The sequence below is a fragment of the Pipistrellus hanaki genome (genome assembly GCF_964339955.1).
Source record: "Pipistrellus hanaki genome assembly, contig: scaffold_36, whole genome shotgun sequence".
NCBI lineage: Eukaryota > Metazoa > Chordata > Mammalia > Chiroptera > Vespertilionidae > Pipistrellus > Pipistrellus hanaki.
The window spans coordinates 503,594-518,043 of record NW_028182296.1 but is presented as its reverse complement, the minus strand read 5'-3'; the positions used below and the strand labels follow the sequence as shown (position 1 = coordinate 518,043).

Genomic DNA, 14,450 nt, shown 5'->3' with positions numbered 1-14,450 from the left:
ACTCTGGTGTGTAATGAGTACACTTCCGTAACTAAAGGACTTCCCACATTTAGTACACTCATATGGCTTTTCTCCAGTGTGGACTTGCCGATGTATAACAAGTTGAGATTTTTGGCTAAAAACCTTCCCACATTCAGTACACCCATATGGCTTCTCTCCAGTGTGTACTCTCTGGTGCTTAATGAGTTTACTTCTTTCTCTGAAGCACTTTCCACATTCATTACACTCATATGGCTTCTCTCCAGTGTGGACATTCAGATGTCTAATAAGGTCATATTTTCGGATAAAAGATTTCCCACATCCAGTACACTCATATGGCTTCTCTCCAGTATGAACTCTCTGGTGTTTAAAGAGTACACTTCTATCACTGAAGGACTTCCCACATTCAGTACACTCATATGGCTTCTCTCCAGTGTGTACTCTCTGGTGTGTATTAAGAATTGATTTTTGGCTAAAAGACTTCCCACATTCAGTACACTCATATGGCTTCTCTCCAGTGTGAACTCTCTGGTGTTTAATGAGTTTATTTCTTTCTCTGAAGGACTTCCCACATTCAGTACACTCATATGGCTTCTCTCCGGTGTGCACTTTCAGATGTCTAATAAGGTCAGATTTTTGGCTAAAAGACTTCCCACATTCAGCACACTCATATGGCTTCTCTCCAGTGTGTACTCTCTGGTGTTTAATGAGTGCACTTGTGTAACTAAAGAACTTCCCACATTCAGTACACTCGTATGGCTTCTCTTCAGTGTGAACTCTTTGGTGTTTAATGTATTTACTTCTTTCACTGAAGGACTTCCCACAATTAGTACACTCATATGGTTTTTCGCCAGTGTGGACTTTCCGATGTATAATAAGGTGAGATTTTTGGCTAAATGTCTTCCCACACTCAGTACACTCATATGGCCTCTCTCCATTGTGATCTCTCTGGTGTTTAAAGAGTGCACTTCTATCACTGAAGGACTTCCCACATTTAGTACACTCATATTGCTTCTCTCCAGTGCAAATTCTCTGATGTATAATTGGGTTACATTTTTGGATTAAAGACTTCCCATATTCAGTATGCTCATATGGCTTCTCTCCAGTTTGAAGTCTGAGGTGTACAGTGAGGTGAGCTCTTCGACGGAAGGAAACCCCACATTTACTACACTCATACATCTCTTTTCCAGGAAAAACTCTCTTATGCCCAATGAGGTTAGAGAATCGTCTAAATACTTTCCTACATTTCTTACACTCATAAATCACTTCTCCAGAAAATTCACCTTGACATTGAACAACTTTCAGGATGTGGCTTGCAGCATTTTCACAGTCACTCCACTGGAGATCACTTTTACAACCAGGAAATTCCTGTGAAACCTCACTATCACAGTGTAGTTCCTCTATGTTGAGAGTGGCCTGGTGCTGGTGAAGCTCAAAGGTGTATTGCAAATCTTCCCCAACCTCCCTGTGAGTTGAAGGCACCATCGATAAGTAGAAGCTGTACCTGCTCATATCGGATGTCCAGTCCATAGCATGTTTCCAGGACTCCTCTCCACATTCATTCCTCTGGTGCTGGTGAGGGTATGCACTGAAACATAAGTCTCCAACACATGGATCACTACAGAAGGCTTTCTGCTCAAAGTATGTTGAATGTGAACCAGTTAGGTGAAAAATATGTTGTAACACAGAGAAACACTGCTTACACAGAGGGGTCCTTTGGGTGGCTGGAGCTGTCTTAGAAGCCCTGTCCTGTGACTCTCCTTGTATAGATAGGCTATGCTCAGAACAGGACTCCTCATCATCCATTTTATGCCAGCAACCTGAAAAGTGAGAAATGGTGAGAAAATGAATATTGACTGTGTGACAGGGGAAAGTCTCATTGTGTGTTACACATTACACGTTGGTTCCATGAAATTATTCGATTATAAAAGATGTGCAGGAAGAATGAATAAGAGGCTCTTGTAAAAAAAAAAAAAAAAAAAAAAAATAGAGGCTCTTGTGACTTTTTTGGGCTAATGAAGATTCCAAGAGAAGGAGACCTCAACAGAAGTTTGATACAAACATGCGAAGCACCACATGGATTAGAATATGGATCTCCAGCTCATCCTTTACCTAACAGCATTCACCATGACTTATCTGTTGGGGACCGAGAGAGATGGGAAAGAGGTTGGTCCCATCTTTCTTCAAGTAAATATCAATAAAGGAGTAGTAAGTTTTGAAAATTCTTTAGCACATATAGAAGGGCAACTCATAACACATGTGCAAGCCAATGTTGCAGAATACTGTAGAGGCACCAGTGCAGAGGAACAGGTAATGAAGTAGTGAGCAGTCAGCACTGGGCCTGAGACACAGCTTGCTATAGTATTCAGGGAAGAAAATATTACAGCATTTGAATGGGGCCTTACAAGAACAGCCCATGGTTCATGTTGATAAAAACCATAACATGGCAGAAACTGCCACAAAGAACCCTTACCTAGAGAAAGAGTGTTGAAGTTGAAGCCATGCATGTGTACACTGTTGGTTTCCCTTGAAGAGAAAGTCCAAACTGAGACCCATTAAGCTGACTGCAAGACGCCTGACTCCCTAACACTTAATGTACTTTTTGAGATAGCAGGTGTTATAGATGATCTTGGAGTCCTTTGACTAGGCTGCCAGCAACAGCACATTTGACAGGACAGTGGGAGAAATTAGCAGAGGCAATGTTCTGGCTGTGGAAGAGAGAAAGCTATGCCTGAGGAATAAAGGAAGAGAGATCATCACCTCAGGACACTGGGAAAACATGAAGATCTTACCTTCAGATGATACAAGTGCAAACACTTCCAGCATGACATTGCAGTACAGACGTCTCTGAGCCTCATCAAGGAGCCCCCATTCCTCCTGAGAGAAGGTAATGGCCACATCCTCAAAGTTCACATCCTGTCATAATGGGGACAGTACAACTCATAATCAGAGTCACTCCCAATATTATTAGTCTATCCTACTACCTACCCTCCAAATCCATCTGCTCTTTCCACTCTTCACATTTGAGAAAATGTCAGGCCTTCATTCCATGAAAGGAACTGTCTTATATTCGTGCTGATATTTTTCTTCCAATAACAATTAAGGCAGTTGAGTGGATAGAAGATACCTGAGCTCGGGCTCTCCCATGTACGCCACACTGACTCTTATCGATAGATTGGGTATCAAAAGCATAGGTTAGTGAGGGTTATTGGCCATAAAGACAGTGGGAGTGATTTGATACTGTTTTCTCAGGAAATAGCACTGTAGTCCCTCAGATTATTCCTTTAAGACACTAAAAACATCGCATCACACATCACCCTTTTCATCCCAATCTCAATTTGTGAGGCCATTGCTTTGTACTACCTGCTGCACATAGTTCCTTGAACAACACATATCTCCCACAGCTTCCTTCCCATTTCAATGGAAATGCAAATATGCTGTGTTGTGGATAAATTGTTTCCTAATAACCTTCTTTTCCAAAATTATAGTTCACCACCTCCAAAATCTAGTTCTCTCTTACCTTATTGTTACATCTAGGAACCACTGAAATGGACTCTTTCTTCAGTCACTCATGTCAATGTCATGGTGCTGTGGCCATGAATTCACATTCCCTCTCTGAGTGCACATCACTCTTTCTACCACACCTCTCTAAAACCTGCACTTTCCCAGCCCCAGCCCCTATGAAGATCTCCTGGCCATTTATTTATTAGTCTGCATGTCAGGTACAGAGAAGGATTGCCATATTGAATCCGGATCAAGCACTGCCCAGACTCTGATAGTCCACACTCATAGACACAGCCTTGATTCCTGCTATGTAGGCCTCTCTCCATGACTGTTTATTTCTTTCAACCTCAACTATTAAGAACAACAACCAGATCTCAAATATCTATAGTCCACCTCCTCTTATGCTGCAGTTGATGTTCATTCATTAGTCACAGCCAAAAACTCTCACTTAACCTTCACTCAAGTCCCAGCCCAGATGGCCCCCTGAACCATTCCAAGTGAGTCTCAAATGACCATTCAAGTCTTCTAGCTAATACACAACACTGACTGCAACTCCCCATAGCCAGGGCACAACAAGAGTCACAAGAAAATCCTGGTGAAAGTTTAGAAAAGTTGATATGTACCAGACTTAATATCATCTTGTTTAAATTACTCTTTGACCTCAACTAATCTCAGGTCCACTCATCTTTTAAAGGTTTTGGCCACTGCTAAACAATTACCTTTTACCCACACTCCACATGACAATTTCTGCCCCTGTATTGTGTTGTGAAACCACTTCTGACAAACAGTGGCCCCAGGAAAAAGTTAGCCCTCAGGCTCACACTATGCCTTCTGAACTACTACTCCCATTACCAACCTGACCATGATTCCTTGTATTAAAGTGATATACTGTCCTAAATGATATATCTCATTTTGTTGAGCATAGACCCATACACTGGTGTGAGGTCACATGCCTGGGTTGTGGGCTGGATCCACAGTAGATATTTGCAGGAGGCAACCAATACCTATCGAATATTTTTTGCTCATCCCTGTTGCTCTGTCTCTCTCACCCCCCCCCCACTCTCCCCCCCGAATCTTTCTACATCTAACATCAATAAAAATATATATATATGTATTTTTAAAAAAATTTATTTTATTGATTTTTCACAGAGAGAAGGGGTCAGGGATAGAGAGCTAGAAACATTGCTGAGAGAGATACATCTACCAGCTGCCTCCTGCACACTCCCCACCGGGAATATGCCCGCAACCAAAGTACACATGCCCTTGACCGAAATTGAACCTGGGACCTTTGAGTCTACAGGCCGACGCTCTATCCACTGAGCCAAACTGGTTTCGGCTATATATGTATTTTTATAGACATACCCTGCAGGTTCCTGATTCAGCTCTCTTTACTCATTGCACATTTTGGAACCTATGTGTGGAGGACCTCATACTGACTACACTGATTGTCAGAAACAAGGTCCACATCATGAACCCCTACTTCTGGCCTTAGGATTCTTGGCTTAGTTCTATTCAAAGTGCCCAGGTGCAAGGAATACAAGAGCAGCGATAGTCCCACAACCCAATCTCATGAGCCACAAGTGTGTGAGGTGCTGAAATAAGTTCCACAAACCCGTATACATAATCAATTCTACATTTACAGGATTTTGTGAAAAGATTATGGTCTGTTGAGAACCTGGCAACCACCAGGCTCTATGTGTTCACAGTGCTCAGTGCCCTTGCCCTTGCCCAGAGGCTAGGTGCCTGTATATCTCAGTCCTCAGTGCTCACTCTTCCATTTCCCTTACCATTTACAGGAATGCCCCTTCCTGTCCACAGCTGCTGTCCTCTGTCTTCTAGTCTATTTTTCCACTGAGCAATGTTAGGAAAAGCTTGAACCCTACTTCATAAAATGTCCCTCTTTTTTTTCCCCCCCACAACCATCTATGGTCCCAGTGTTCTGAGAGTGAAGGCAAAACTCCTCATGCAAAACCACACCTCATCTCACTGTTGCCTTTACACCCAGAACAGGCCAGGGTTTCCCAATCCTCCCTGCTCAGTGTCACCATCACGTCCTTACAAAGTGGCACTGCGACTTCCACCAGCTTCCCCATCAGCCATCAGGAGGGACTCACCATCCTTAGTGTTGGACCTGAGAGGCCCGCTTCCCAGGCTGGAGGGTTCTGTGGGGTCAGGTTGCGGGAACGCTGTGAGCAGAGAGGAACTGGGAAGCATGGAGATGCCAATCTCGAGCTGTTGAGGTCCCGGTGCCTCAGACACACCCTGCACCACAGGAAGCTGACCCCAGGCCTCTTCCTACTCCTGACTAGTGCCCTAAAGCCTGAGAATGTGTGAAGAAAAACCTAAAATGTAAAAATCGCCACCTGGAGGAGGCATAAGTCTGGCCCTAACTGGATGAGCACATCATAATTCCCTTTGGCTCCACCCATACTTGTGCAGTTCTTTCTGGGTATTGTAGTTTTTAAAACAGCCAAGCCTAGCTAGAAACCCAACCAATGAATTAGGTGAATACAAGTGTTGTGGTAAAGTGAGTGATAGCTGGGGAGGGACAAGATGCGTCCATAGGCTTGGCTAACTGCCAAAGACAAACCGATCTCCTAAGGGAAGAGGATAGTAGGACTGAAAGAGATCCACCAAGGATATACACACAGGGGGAAATTGGAGACATTAGTGATAGTATCAATGCTGTAAACTACACGTTTACTTTTTTTAAATAATGAAATCCAGCTGGTGTGTCTCAATGGTTGTACATTAACCTATGAACCAGGAAGTTGTGGTTCTTTCCCTGTTCAGGGCATAACATGGGTTACAGGCTCAATTCCCAGTGTAGGGGTGGAGTCGTGCAGGAGGCAGCTAATCAATGATTCTCTCTCATCATTCATGTTTTTAGCTCCTCTTCCTTTCCCTTCCACTCTATAAAATCAATGAAACAATTTAATACCGTACATACATGCATAACCCATGGACATAGACAGTAATGTAGTGAGGGCCTAGAAGAAGTGGCAGTAAGGTAGAGGGGGAAAAGGAGGGAGTGATATTGGGGAAACTGGGAAGATCTTAATAGAGTCAGCAACTACAACAAAAGAATAGTGTGCACTGTCAGTGTAGCTCAGTGGTGGTGCATGTACATAGGAGCCAAATTATCATTGGTTCCATATCAGGTCAAGGCACATGCCCAGGTTGGCAACTCCATTCTTGGAGGGGGAATGCAGGAGGCAGCGGGACAATGATTCTTTCTCATCATTGATGTTTCTCCCTCTCGCTTTTTCTCTAAAAATTCAATAAAATATTTTAAAAATGAATAGTGTTAAGACTGATTTGATTCAGCAAGATCAAAGTGAGTGTGGGCCATCATGTTTTCTCCTAAGGGTTGTAAGCAAAATCATGTCATGACCTGTCTTTATAGAGGATGTCCCAGGCATAACCAGCCTAATACAGATGTGCTTCAGGTTTGCCTAAGGTATGTGAGTTCTTGACTTCATACAGAAAAGATTTCACAACATTAGTTCAGAAGATTTTGAGGGTAGAGTGGGATGATGAAAGAAATTAGATTTCTTAGATGCTGAATTATCTGCCTATAGTTTAAATCATTAACTCATTCTAAAAACTGGCAAAATTTTCTGACCAGACTTTTCAACCAAAGAGATAAAGGCAGTGTAAAAAAATGCATAAAGAAATGCTCACCATAAAAATGTGTTAGGGGGCTGAAACTGGTTCGGCTCAGTGGATAGAGCTTTCAGCCTGCAGACTGAAAGGTCCCAGGTTCGATTCTGGTCAAGGGCATGTACCTTGGTTACGGGCACATTCACAGCAGGGGGTGTGCAGAAGGCAGCTGATTGAGGTTTCTAACACTCTATTTCTCTCTTCATCTCTGTAAAAAATCAATAAAATTTATTTTTTTTTAATGTCTTAGGGGAATGGATTTAAAACAAGTTAACACTATATTTTCAGCCCTGCAGTTTAAAACTTTTAAATATTGCATGAGCTCACATGGATAAAGTAAAATTTTCATCATTGTGGGTACCTGGAAAGCAAAGGGAATAACCATTTCAGTTCCCAGTTCTGCGTGCCTTAAAAAGTAAAACCCTCATCTATACTACAACAGTTAGATAAGTAAAACATATATTTTATGAAGAACTGTACCTAATATTCCCTGAAAATTTATTTATAATATCCCAAACCTGGAAATAACAAAAACCATAGTCAGATCAAAAGATAAAGTGGTTATTCACAGAACAAAATACTACTCAACAATAAAGAATAATAATCTTTTCACCTAAGAATTAGTGTTCAGCCGAAACCGGTTTGGCTCAGTAGATAGAGCATTGGCTTGTGGACTGAAAGGTCCTAGGTTCGATTGTGGTCAAGAGCATGTACCTTGGTTCGGACACATCCCCAGTAAGGGGGTGTGCAAGAGGAAGCTGATTGATGATTCTCTCTCATCAATATTTTTAACTCTCTATCCCTCTCTCTTGCTCTCTGTAAAAAATCAAATATATATACACATATATATGTGTATATATGTATAATAATTAGTGTTCAATCATAAAATAACTGTGTACCATGAAAGAGTTCAATATTTGTTAAGGCTTACACAAATTATAGTGTTTAATATTATGAAAAATATAAATAATCTTTTCAAGAAAGAAAAATGAGTGATTTTATTAAGAATGGAAGGCAGAAAGAAGGGTAGGAGGTAAATTTAGGGTGTACTAAAGTAGCTTTAGAGTTGTTGGTATGAAATTAATACAAAATTTAGTAAATAATAACACAAATTTATTTTCTTTCCTGGCCATTGCACTTCAGTTGGTTGGGCAGCATTCCTTGCCCTGAAAGCCCACTGGTTTCAGACCAAGTCAGAGAACACGTCTACCTGGATGCCCTGTGTCATGCAGACTTTCTTTCAATTCTTTGGTTAGCAAATGCAAAAGAAGCCAATATTGGACAAAGAGAGATTTTCTGCCATTATTATGTGCCTATCCAGAGCACAGAAAGTTTGGCATCCCGCAAATGCTGAGTCATATTAATGTAATCTCTTAAAGGAAACATTAAGAATTAAGTAAGATGCTGCCCTGCTCAGGGGGCTCAGTGAACTGGAACATCCTATTTTAAAGCACACCCCCAAAATTGATGTCTTGTTTGATTCATGCTAAGTGCACTTAACTACCTAGCATGTAAATTAAATTTTTGTTCACAAAGCAAAAAGGAGGCAATTGATTCATGTTTCCTTTTTCTATCAATGCTTCTTCTTTTTTATTTTCTCTCTCTCTCTCTCTCTCTCTCTCTCTCTCTCTCTCTCTCTCTCTCATTCTCCCACTCTCCTCCCTCCCTCAAATTAACAAACAATTCCTTGGGACAGAATTTAAAAGAACAAGCTGTTTAAGTTTCAATACATAAGGTACATATGTTTAAATCTAAAACTACTGTGTTTCCCCGAAAATAAGACCTACTTACAGGTTTCCTTCTGAGTGTAATATAAGGCATCCCCCGAAAATAAGGCTCCCCCAAGGCTAAACATGAGAGATTTGGTCCACTGATTCTGAAAGAAATGGAGTCACAAGAAATTCACCAGGAAATTCAGGAATTGGATTGTTATGATGATGTTCCAGAAGATGATGACTTGATTGTCATTGAATAAATGAGTAAATTCTTGATACTATACGATTCACAGTTTGTCTTGTTTGTGTTGACATGTACTGTACTACCGTATCGTCTACAGGTAATAAATGTCCTTTATTTTCATTGAACAATACATGTGTACCATATTCTTCTTCATAGTAAAATAAGAATTCGCCTGAAAATAAGACCTAGCACATTTTTGGGAGCAAAAATTAATGTAAGACACTGTCTTATTTTCAGGGAAATAGGGTATATATCTAGAACAGTTGTCAGAACCATCTAAATTCAGTGGAAGTATGTCTCCTTTCATGTAAGAGGCTAAAAGAATATCATGGATTTCTGAAAAGAAAAACAAACAAAAAAACACACACAATTAATGTCATAGTCATGATCCCCACTTTGTTTTTATTTAAACCCTTAAATCTGTTGGTTACTGATTAAAGTCATCTCTTTATTTTTTTTAACTTAGGATAGTCTTTGAGTGATAAAAATTAACTTTCCCATGAGAGATGCTGTTTCTGAGGGATTCCATTATAACTTTAGACATTAGAGTGAGCAGGGTCCAAGGAGACTAGAAACTGTGCCTTCCCCAGTGAAAACCATGTTTTAATGCCTATAAATATGGCCAGTGACACAGGAGGCATGAGTCAGCCAACTTGCAGTCTTTCTTAAAGCAGAGACTCCTCTGGGGGTCACATGGAGGCTGCTGCTGGGATTTAAAAGATGATTTCCTGAGACAGCTTTTTGTAAATGTCTAAGGCTCCTCAGGATCTCACACAGTATTTCATCTATTGCATATCCTGCCCCATTACTGTGTCCTCCAGCCAATATTTTGAAATTCTGTGGAAGCTGACCATCATCACTGTTTCCTTATACAATTTATCATTTTCCTCTGGAGAACTATCCTTATGGTGAGTAAACTGAAGCACCTTCCAGATGCACCTTTACTCATAAATAAGCAAACATGGTTAAGCCCCTGGATTCTTTATGTGCATTCAGGACTGTGTATTCCCCTCTGGCAATGATTTTTCATAAGGGGCTGACCATCAGCTTTTCTGAAGGCAGCCTGGGGCTGGAGGCAAACGGTGAGGCCTCCTGAGGAGAAGGTCAAGTCCTGCCTCAGCGCCCACAAGCCGGCCAGGGCCCTCTTTCTAATTTCAGTTGTCCAAAGCAGCCACAGTGACCTCCCTTCACCTCCCAAATTGGGGAATAGGGGGTGAAATCTGCTAGCAGGCTTTCCAACTGGACTCTACCATGCATGCTCAGATTTTCTCAGGGAGGCCCCCACTAACCACCACTGGCTTAACCTTAGGCCTGAGCTCCAGTCACCTCTCATGGCTATGCTGTCCATTGTCTGTGGGCTGTCCTCCACTAGAACACCAGCTCCTAAGCGTAGGGGCCTCTATATCTCTGGAGTCTGGAACAGTTGGGGCCAACAATGTCCAGGCCCTTTGTACTTACAGGTCTCACCTCTGCACACAATTGGCTGCTGCCTCTACATCCAGTCTTATCCAATTCTCATCCCTAGAGCCTTCCCTCAGCCCACCCACTCAAGGACCCTGCCCCTCTCCAGCCCTGTCCCAGATACCCACCTCTCTGCTCCTTCACTCACACAAACAAGCCGCACACTTTGCTCAGAGTTCAGGGTCCATAAACTCACTTGAGGAGCATGTCTCATCTTTAGTGGAAACATCCCAGGCACAGCCAGAAAAGAGTGTAGAGGGGTGGGCAGTGCAGGCAGTAGACCAGTCTCAGTGCAGCAGGGGGATGCTTACCCAGGAAGGAAAGATCAGGGACACTTTCTCTCTTTGGAATGATAAATATCTAGAACATCCTTTAGTGGCCAAACTTGAAGATACTTGTAACCCAGCAGGGGACCACCTGGCTCAGCAGCTTGCAGCCCCACCTGCCAGACAGACAGGGGATCATCCTCTGCAGAGACAGCTCTCTCACCCTCTGGGCGGAGCAATGGCTGGAGCACTTCATTACAGTGGAGGAGGCTGGCCCTGCCTGGGTCACAGTTTTCTTGCAGCACATGCTGACTCCCAGGTCATGACCCCAAGGACTCTTGCAGCAGAGCTTCCTCCGTTTCCCACTCACCAAGGCCCCAAAGAACAGAGGGGCCACCAGCCTGGACTACGACTAGGGAGAGCCTCAGAGCCACCCACATGGCCCAGGGAATCTGCCAGAAAAATCTACCAATTTTTCTGGCAGATTCCCTGGACTCTGTTCTGTTCACAGCCTTGAAACCCGAGAGGAATCGGGACACTTCATCCCCCTGAATCTGAAAGAGGTCATTTTCCACATCCAGCTGGAAGGTGCAGGGACCACGAGGGACTGTTCCGGAGGATAATTCTCCTGGTGCTTTTAGTCACAGAGATCACACTGATGCCATCATCCCCTGGGAGTGAGTGTGCAGCTCAGCCCTGGTTCCCCACCTGCTACACTGACAGCAATGGCAGCTCCCATACTGTTCTCTGGGTCATTGCCTGCTCTGCCCTCATGGGAACCCCGGCTGTGCTGGTGTTCACAAGTGTGTCGACTAATTAGGTGATTAATACATATATTTTAGAGAGTGAGAAAAAAAAAGATATATATATATATATATATATATATATATAGAGAGAGAGAGAGAGAGAGAGAGAGAGAGAGAGACACTCATTATTTTTATACATTTTTGGTTCTTGACCAGGGATGGAACTTGTAATCTTGACATTATTGAGATGCATTTTTTGACCCACTGCATGGTCAAACATATGTGGAATTTTAAGTAAAATTATCCAATAATGTACCTGAGAATAGATACAAAAAACAAAACAACAACAACAATAAAAAATCATGATGATAGATAGTAGTGTAAGGCTGGAATAGGGTTCATAGGGTTAAATTTGTATCTTTTCCACATTGAATAAATTTCAAGTAAGCTGTTTGAAAGGGAGACTGTATTTTTGCATCAGTTATTTTTTTATGACAAAAACAAACCACCAATAAGAGCCTGAGGAACTTAGTTTCAGTGACACAACCATGCAGGGAAACACCAAAAGAGCATGTTTCCTTCTTTCTTTCTTTCTTTTTTTTTTGAATGTACATTTTAAATTAATTCTACTTAAATCAAATTTTTAAAAATATTTAAACTGGATGTTTCCCAATAATATTACTCTTATTATGAAAGTTCTTGGACATATCGAATATTGTTATGTCAGAAAAAAAAAATATAATGATGTGTTACTAAAATATCTTATCTCATCCATGTCTAATTCCATTATTTGACAGTTTGAACCTCACAATGATGAGAGTATTTACACCAGGGATATTAACAAAGATTACCAATGTAGACTTCACTAATGCATTACTGAAGGCTTGGACTTACATAGGAATAGCGGAGAATGTTAACAATGCATTCCCCTTTTTGTAGCTTACATTTTCAGAACTAACAGTTGGCATTAGGATCCCAATCACTGACTGATCATTGCAAAAAAAAAAACAAAAAAAAAAAACCCTGTCACACTAGAAAATTACAAGTCTCATAATTTGCATGTGTTGTCTTCAATTGATCTCTTAATTTATTATTTCAGGTTCTATGATACTCAGAATGCTCACTGAGGTGAAAATTATTGTTTCAATTATTCCTGAAGATCACAAATAATAACAGATTTATAAACATACTGTTTAAATTGATTTTTAAAGGGACTGAAAGAGAAAAACACTAATTGGCTGTCTTCTGCAAGGACCCACACTGAGGACCCAGCTGACATGCCCCCTCCTGTGTGCCCTCACTGGATTGGAACTGGAAACATTTCTGCACATGGGAGCATGTTCAACCAATTGAACCACCCCCAGAGGCCCATTTCTTGCTTTCCATATGAAAATATCACACTATGAAGAGAAAAATAGGTGTTTGTGACAAGTTCCTCTGTCAGGGACTTGAGCCATCTGGTGCAGGAATTTGGAAGAACCCCTGGGTGACTACAGGTGGTTGATGGTTTATTACAAACAGAGCAGCCCAAACCTGGCTGGTCAGTGGCAGCATATTTATACATTCAAACAAAAGAGGTCTCATGCCAATTAGTGGTGCTCAAGCTAAATGAACACAAACAGGTGTATAACTGTGCTCTTATGCATTGTATATAGTGTTACTGCTGAGGGATTGTGCCCTCACATAAAAAGGGCATAAGGGGCCTTTGCCATTGTAATTCTGGTGTGTCCTTTTCTGTATGCATGGGCATGGCAAGTTGGCCTTGAACCTCCAGTTTACTCTGCACTGGGCCCCTATAGCAGACTATCTATGCTATATAATAAAGAAGAAATGTGCAAATTGACTATTCCACAAAGATGGTGGTGCCCACAGAGGAGGCAGGGGCTTCCATAACAAAGATGGCTGCACGCACAGTGGAGGCCAAGTTCCTGTAATGAGCCTTAAGGAGCAATCAGCAGGGACCTGAGGTTGTGTCCCCACTAACCCCATGGGACTTGACTGGGGACCTCAGGCTGCATCCGCCCCTTGGTGCCAGGCTGGTGGACCTTAGGCTTTGCCCCCCACCCAGCAGGTCTAGGTGGGGGACCTCAGACCACACCCTGTGCCCAATGGGGATTGACGGGGGACCTTAGGCTGCACCCCGCTGCCATGGCACTGGGCCAGGGTACCTGAGCTCATGCCTCGCACATGGCGGGGCTTGACAGGGGACCTCAGAGCACAACTCCCACTCTGGCACCAGTCTGGGGGATCTTGGGCCGTGACCCCACCCAGCAGGGCTTGATGAGGGACCTCAGGCTGCAGCCCCCCTGCCTTGACACCAGGCCAGGAGACCTGAGACCACACCCCCACTCTGGCACCAGGCCAAAGGACCTGAGGCCAAGCCCCCTACCTGGAGGGGCTTGGCAGGGGACCTCAGGACATACTCCTTGCACTGGCACTGATAAGGGAGGAATGTTTGTTTCAGCAATGCAGGAATGCATGGAAACACAAAAGCATATGCTTAAAAACATAGGCTTTAAATCAAATATACTTATATCAAACTTTAAGAAAGTTTTAAAACTGGACAGTTCTCAATAATTTTATTTTGAGAGTTCTTGAGCATATTTGTACCTACTATTATATATCAGCATATTTAAATAAAATAGAATGATGTGCTAGTGATATATCTTAACATGTTTATGTTTAGTGCCATCATTTAAGTAGTTTGCAAATGACAATGATGAGAGTATTTACACCAGGAAGTGTAACAAATATTATAAATCTAGCAGAAGCAGGTTTGGCTCAATGGATAGAGCGTCGGCTTGGGGACTGGAAGGTCCCGGGTTTGATTCCGGTCAAGGGCATGTACCTTGGTTGCGGGCATATCCCCAGT

The 14,450-nt window shown here is 42.4% G+C and overlaps 1 protein-coding gene across 2 annotated transcripts in view; it reads right to left on the bottom strand.

The window, feature by feature from the left end:
- Positions 1-1,157: 1,157 nt before the first annotated feature.
- LOC311615898 (uncharacterized protein) overlaps positions 1,158-14,450 on the bottom strand; it is a 285,140-nt gene continuing 271,847 nt past the window's right edge. Inside the window, exons 2-5 of one of the 2 annotated variants that reach the window (XR_014793824.1) lie at positions 7,168-7,354; positions 5,598-5,803; positions 2,772-2,895; positions 1,158-1,799 (exon numbers count right to left, since the gene is read on the bottom strand). The gene's annotated coding sequence lies outside the window, so the exon portion shown is untranslated. The remainder of the gene's footprint in view (positions 1,800-2,771; positions 2,896-5,597; positions 5,804-7,167; positions 7,355-14,450) is intronic. The other variant, XR_014793825.1, reaches the window with a different exon arrangement.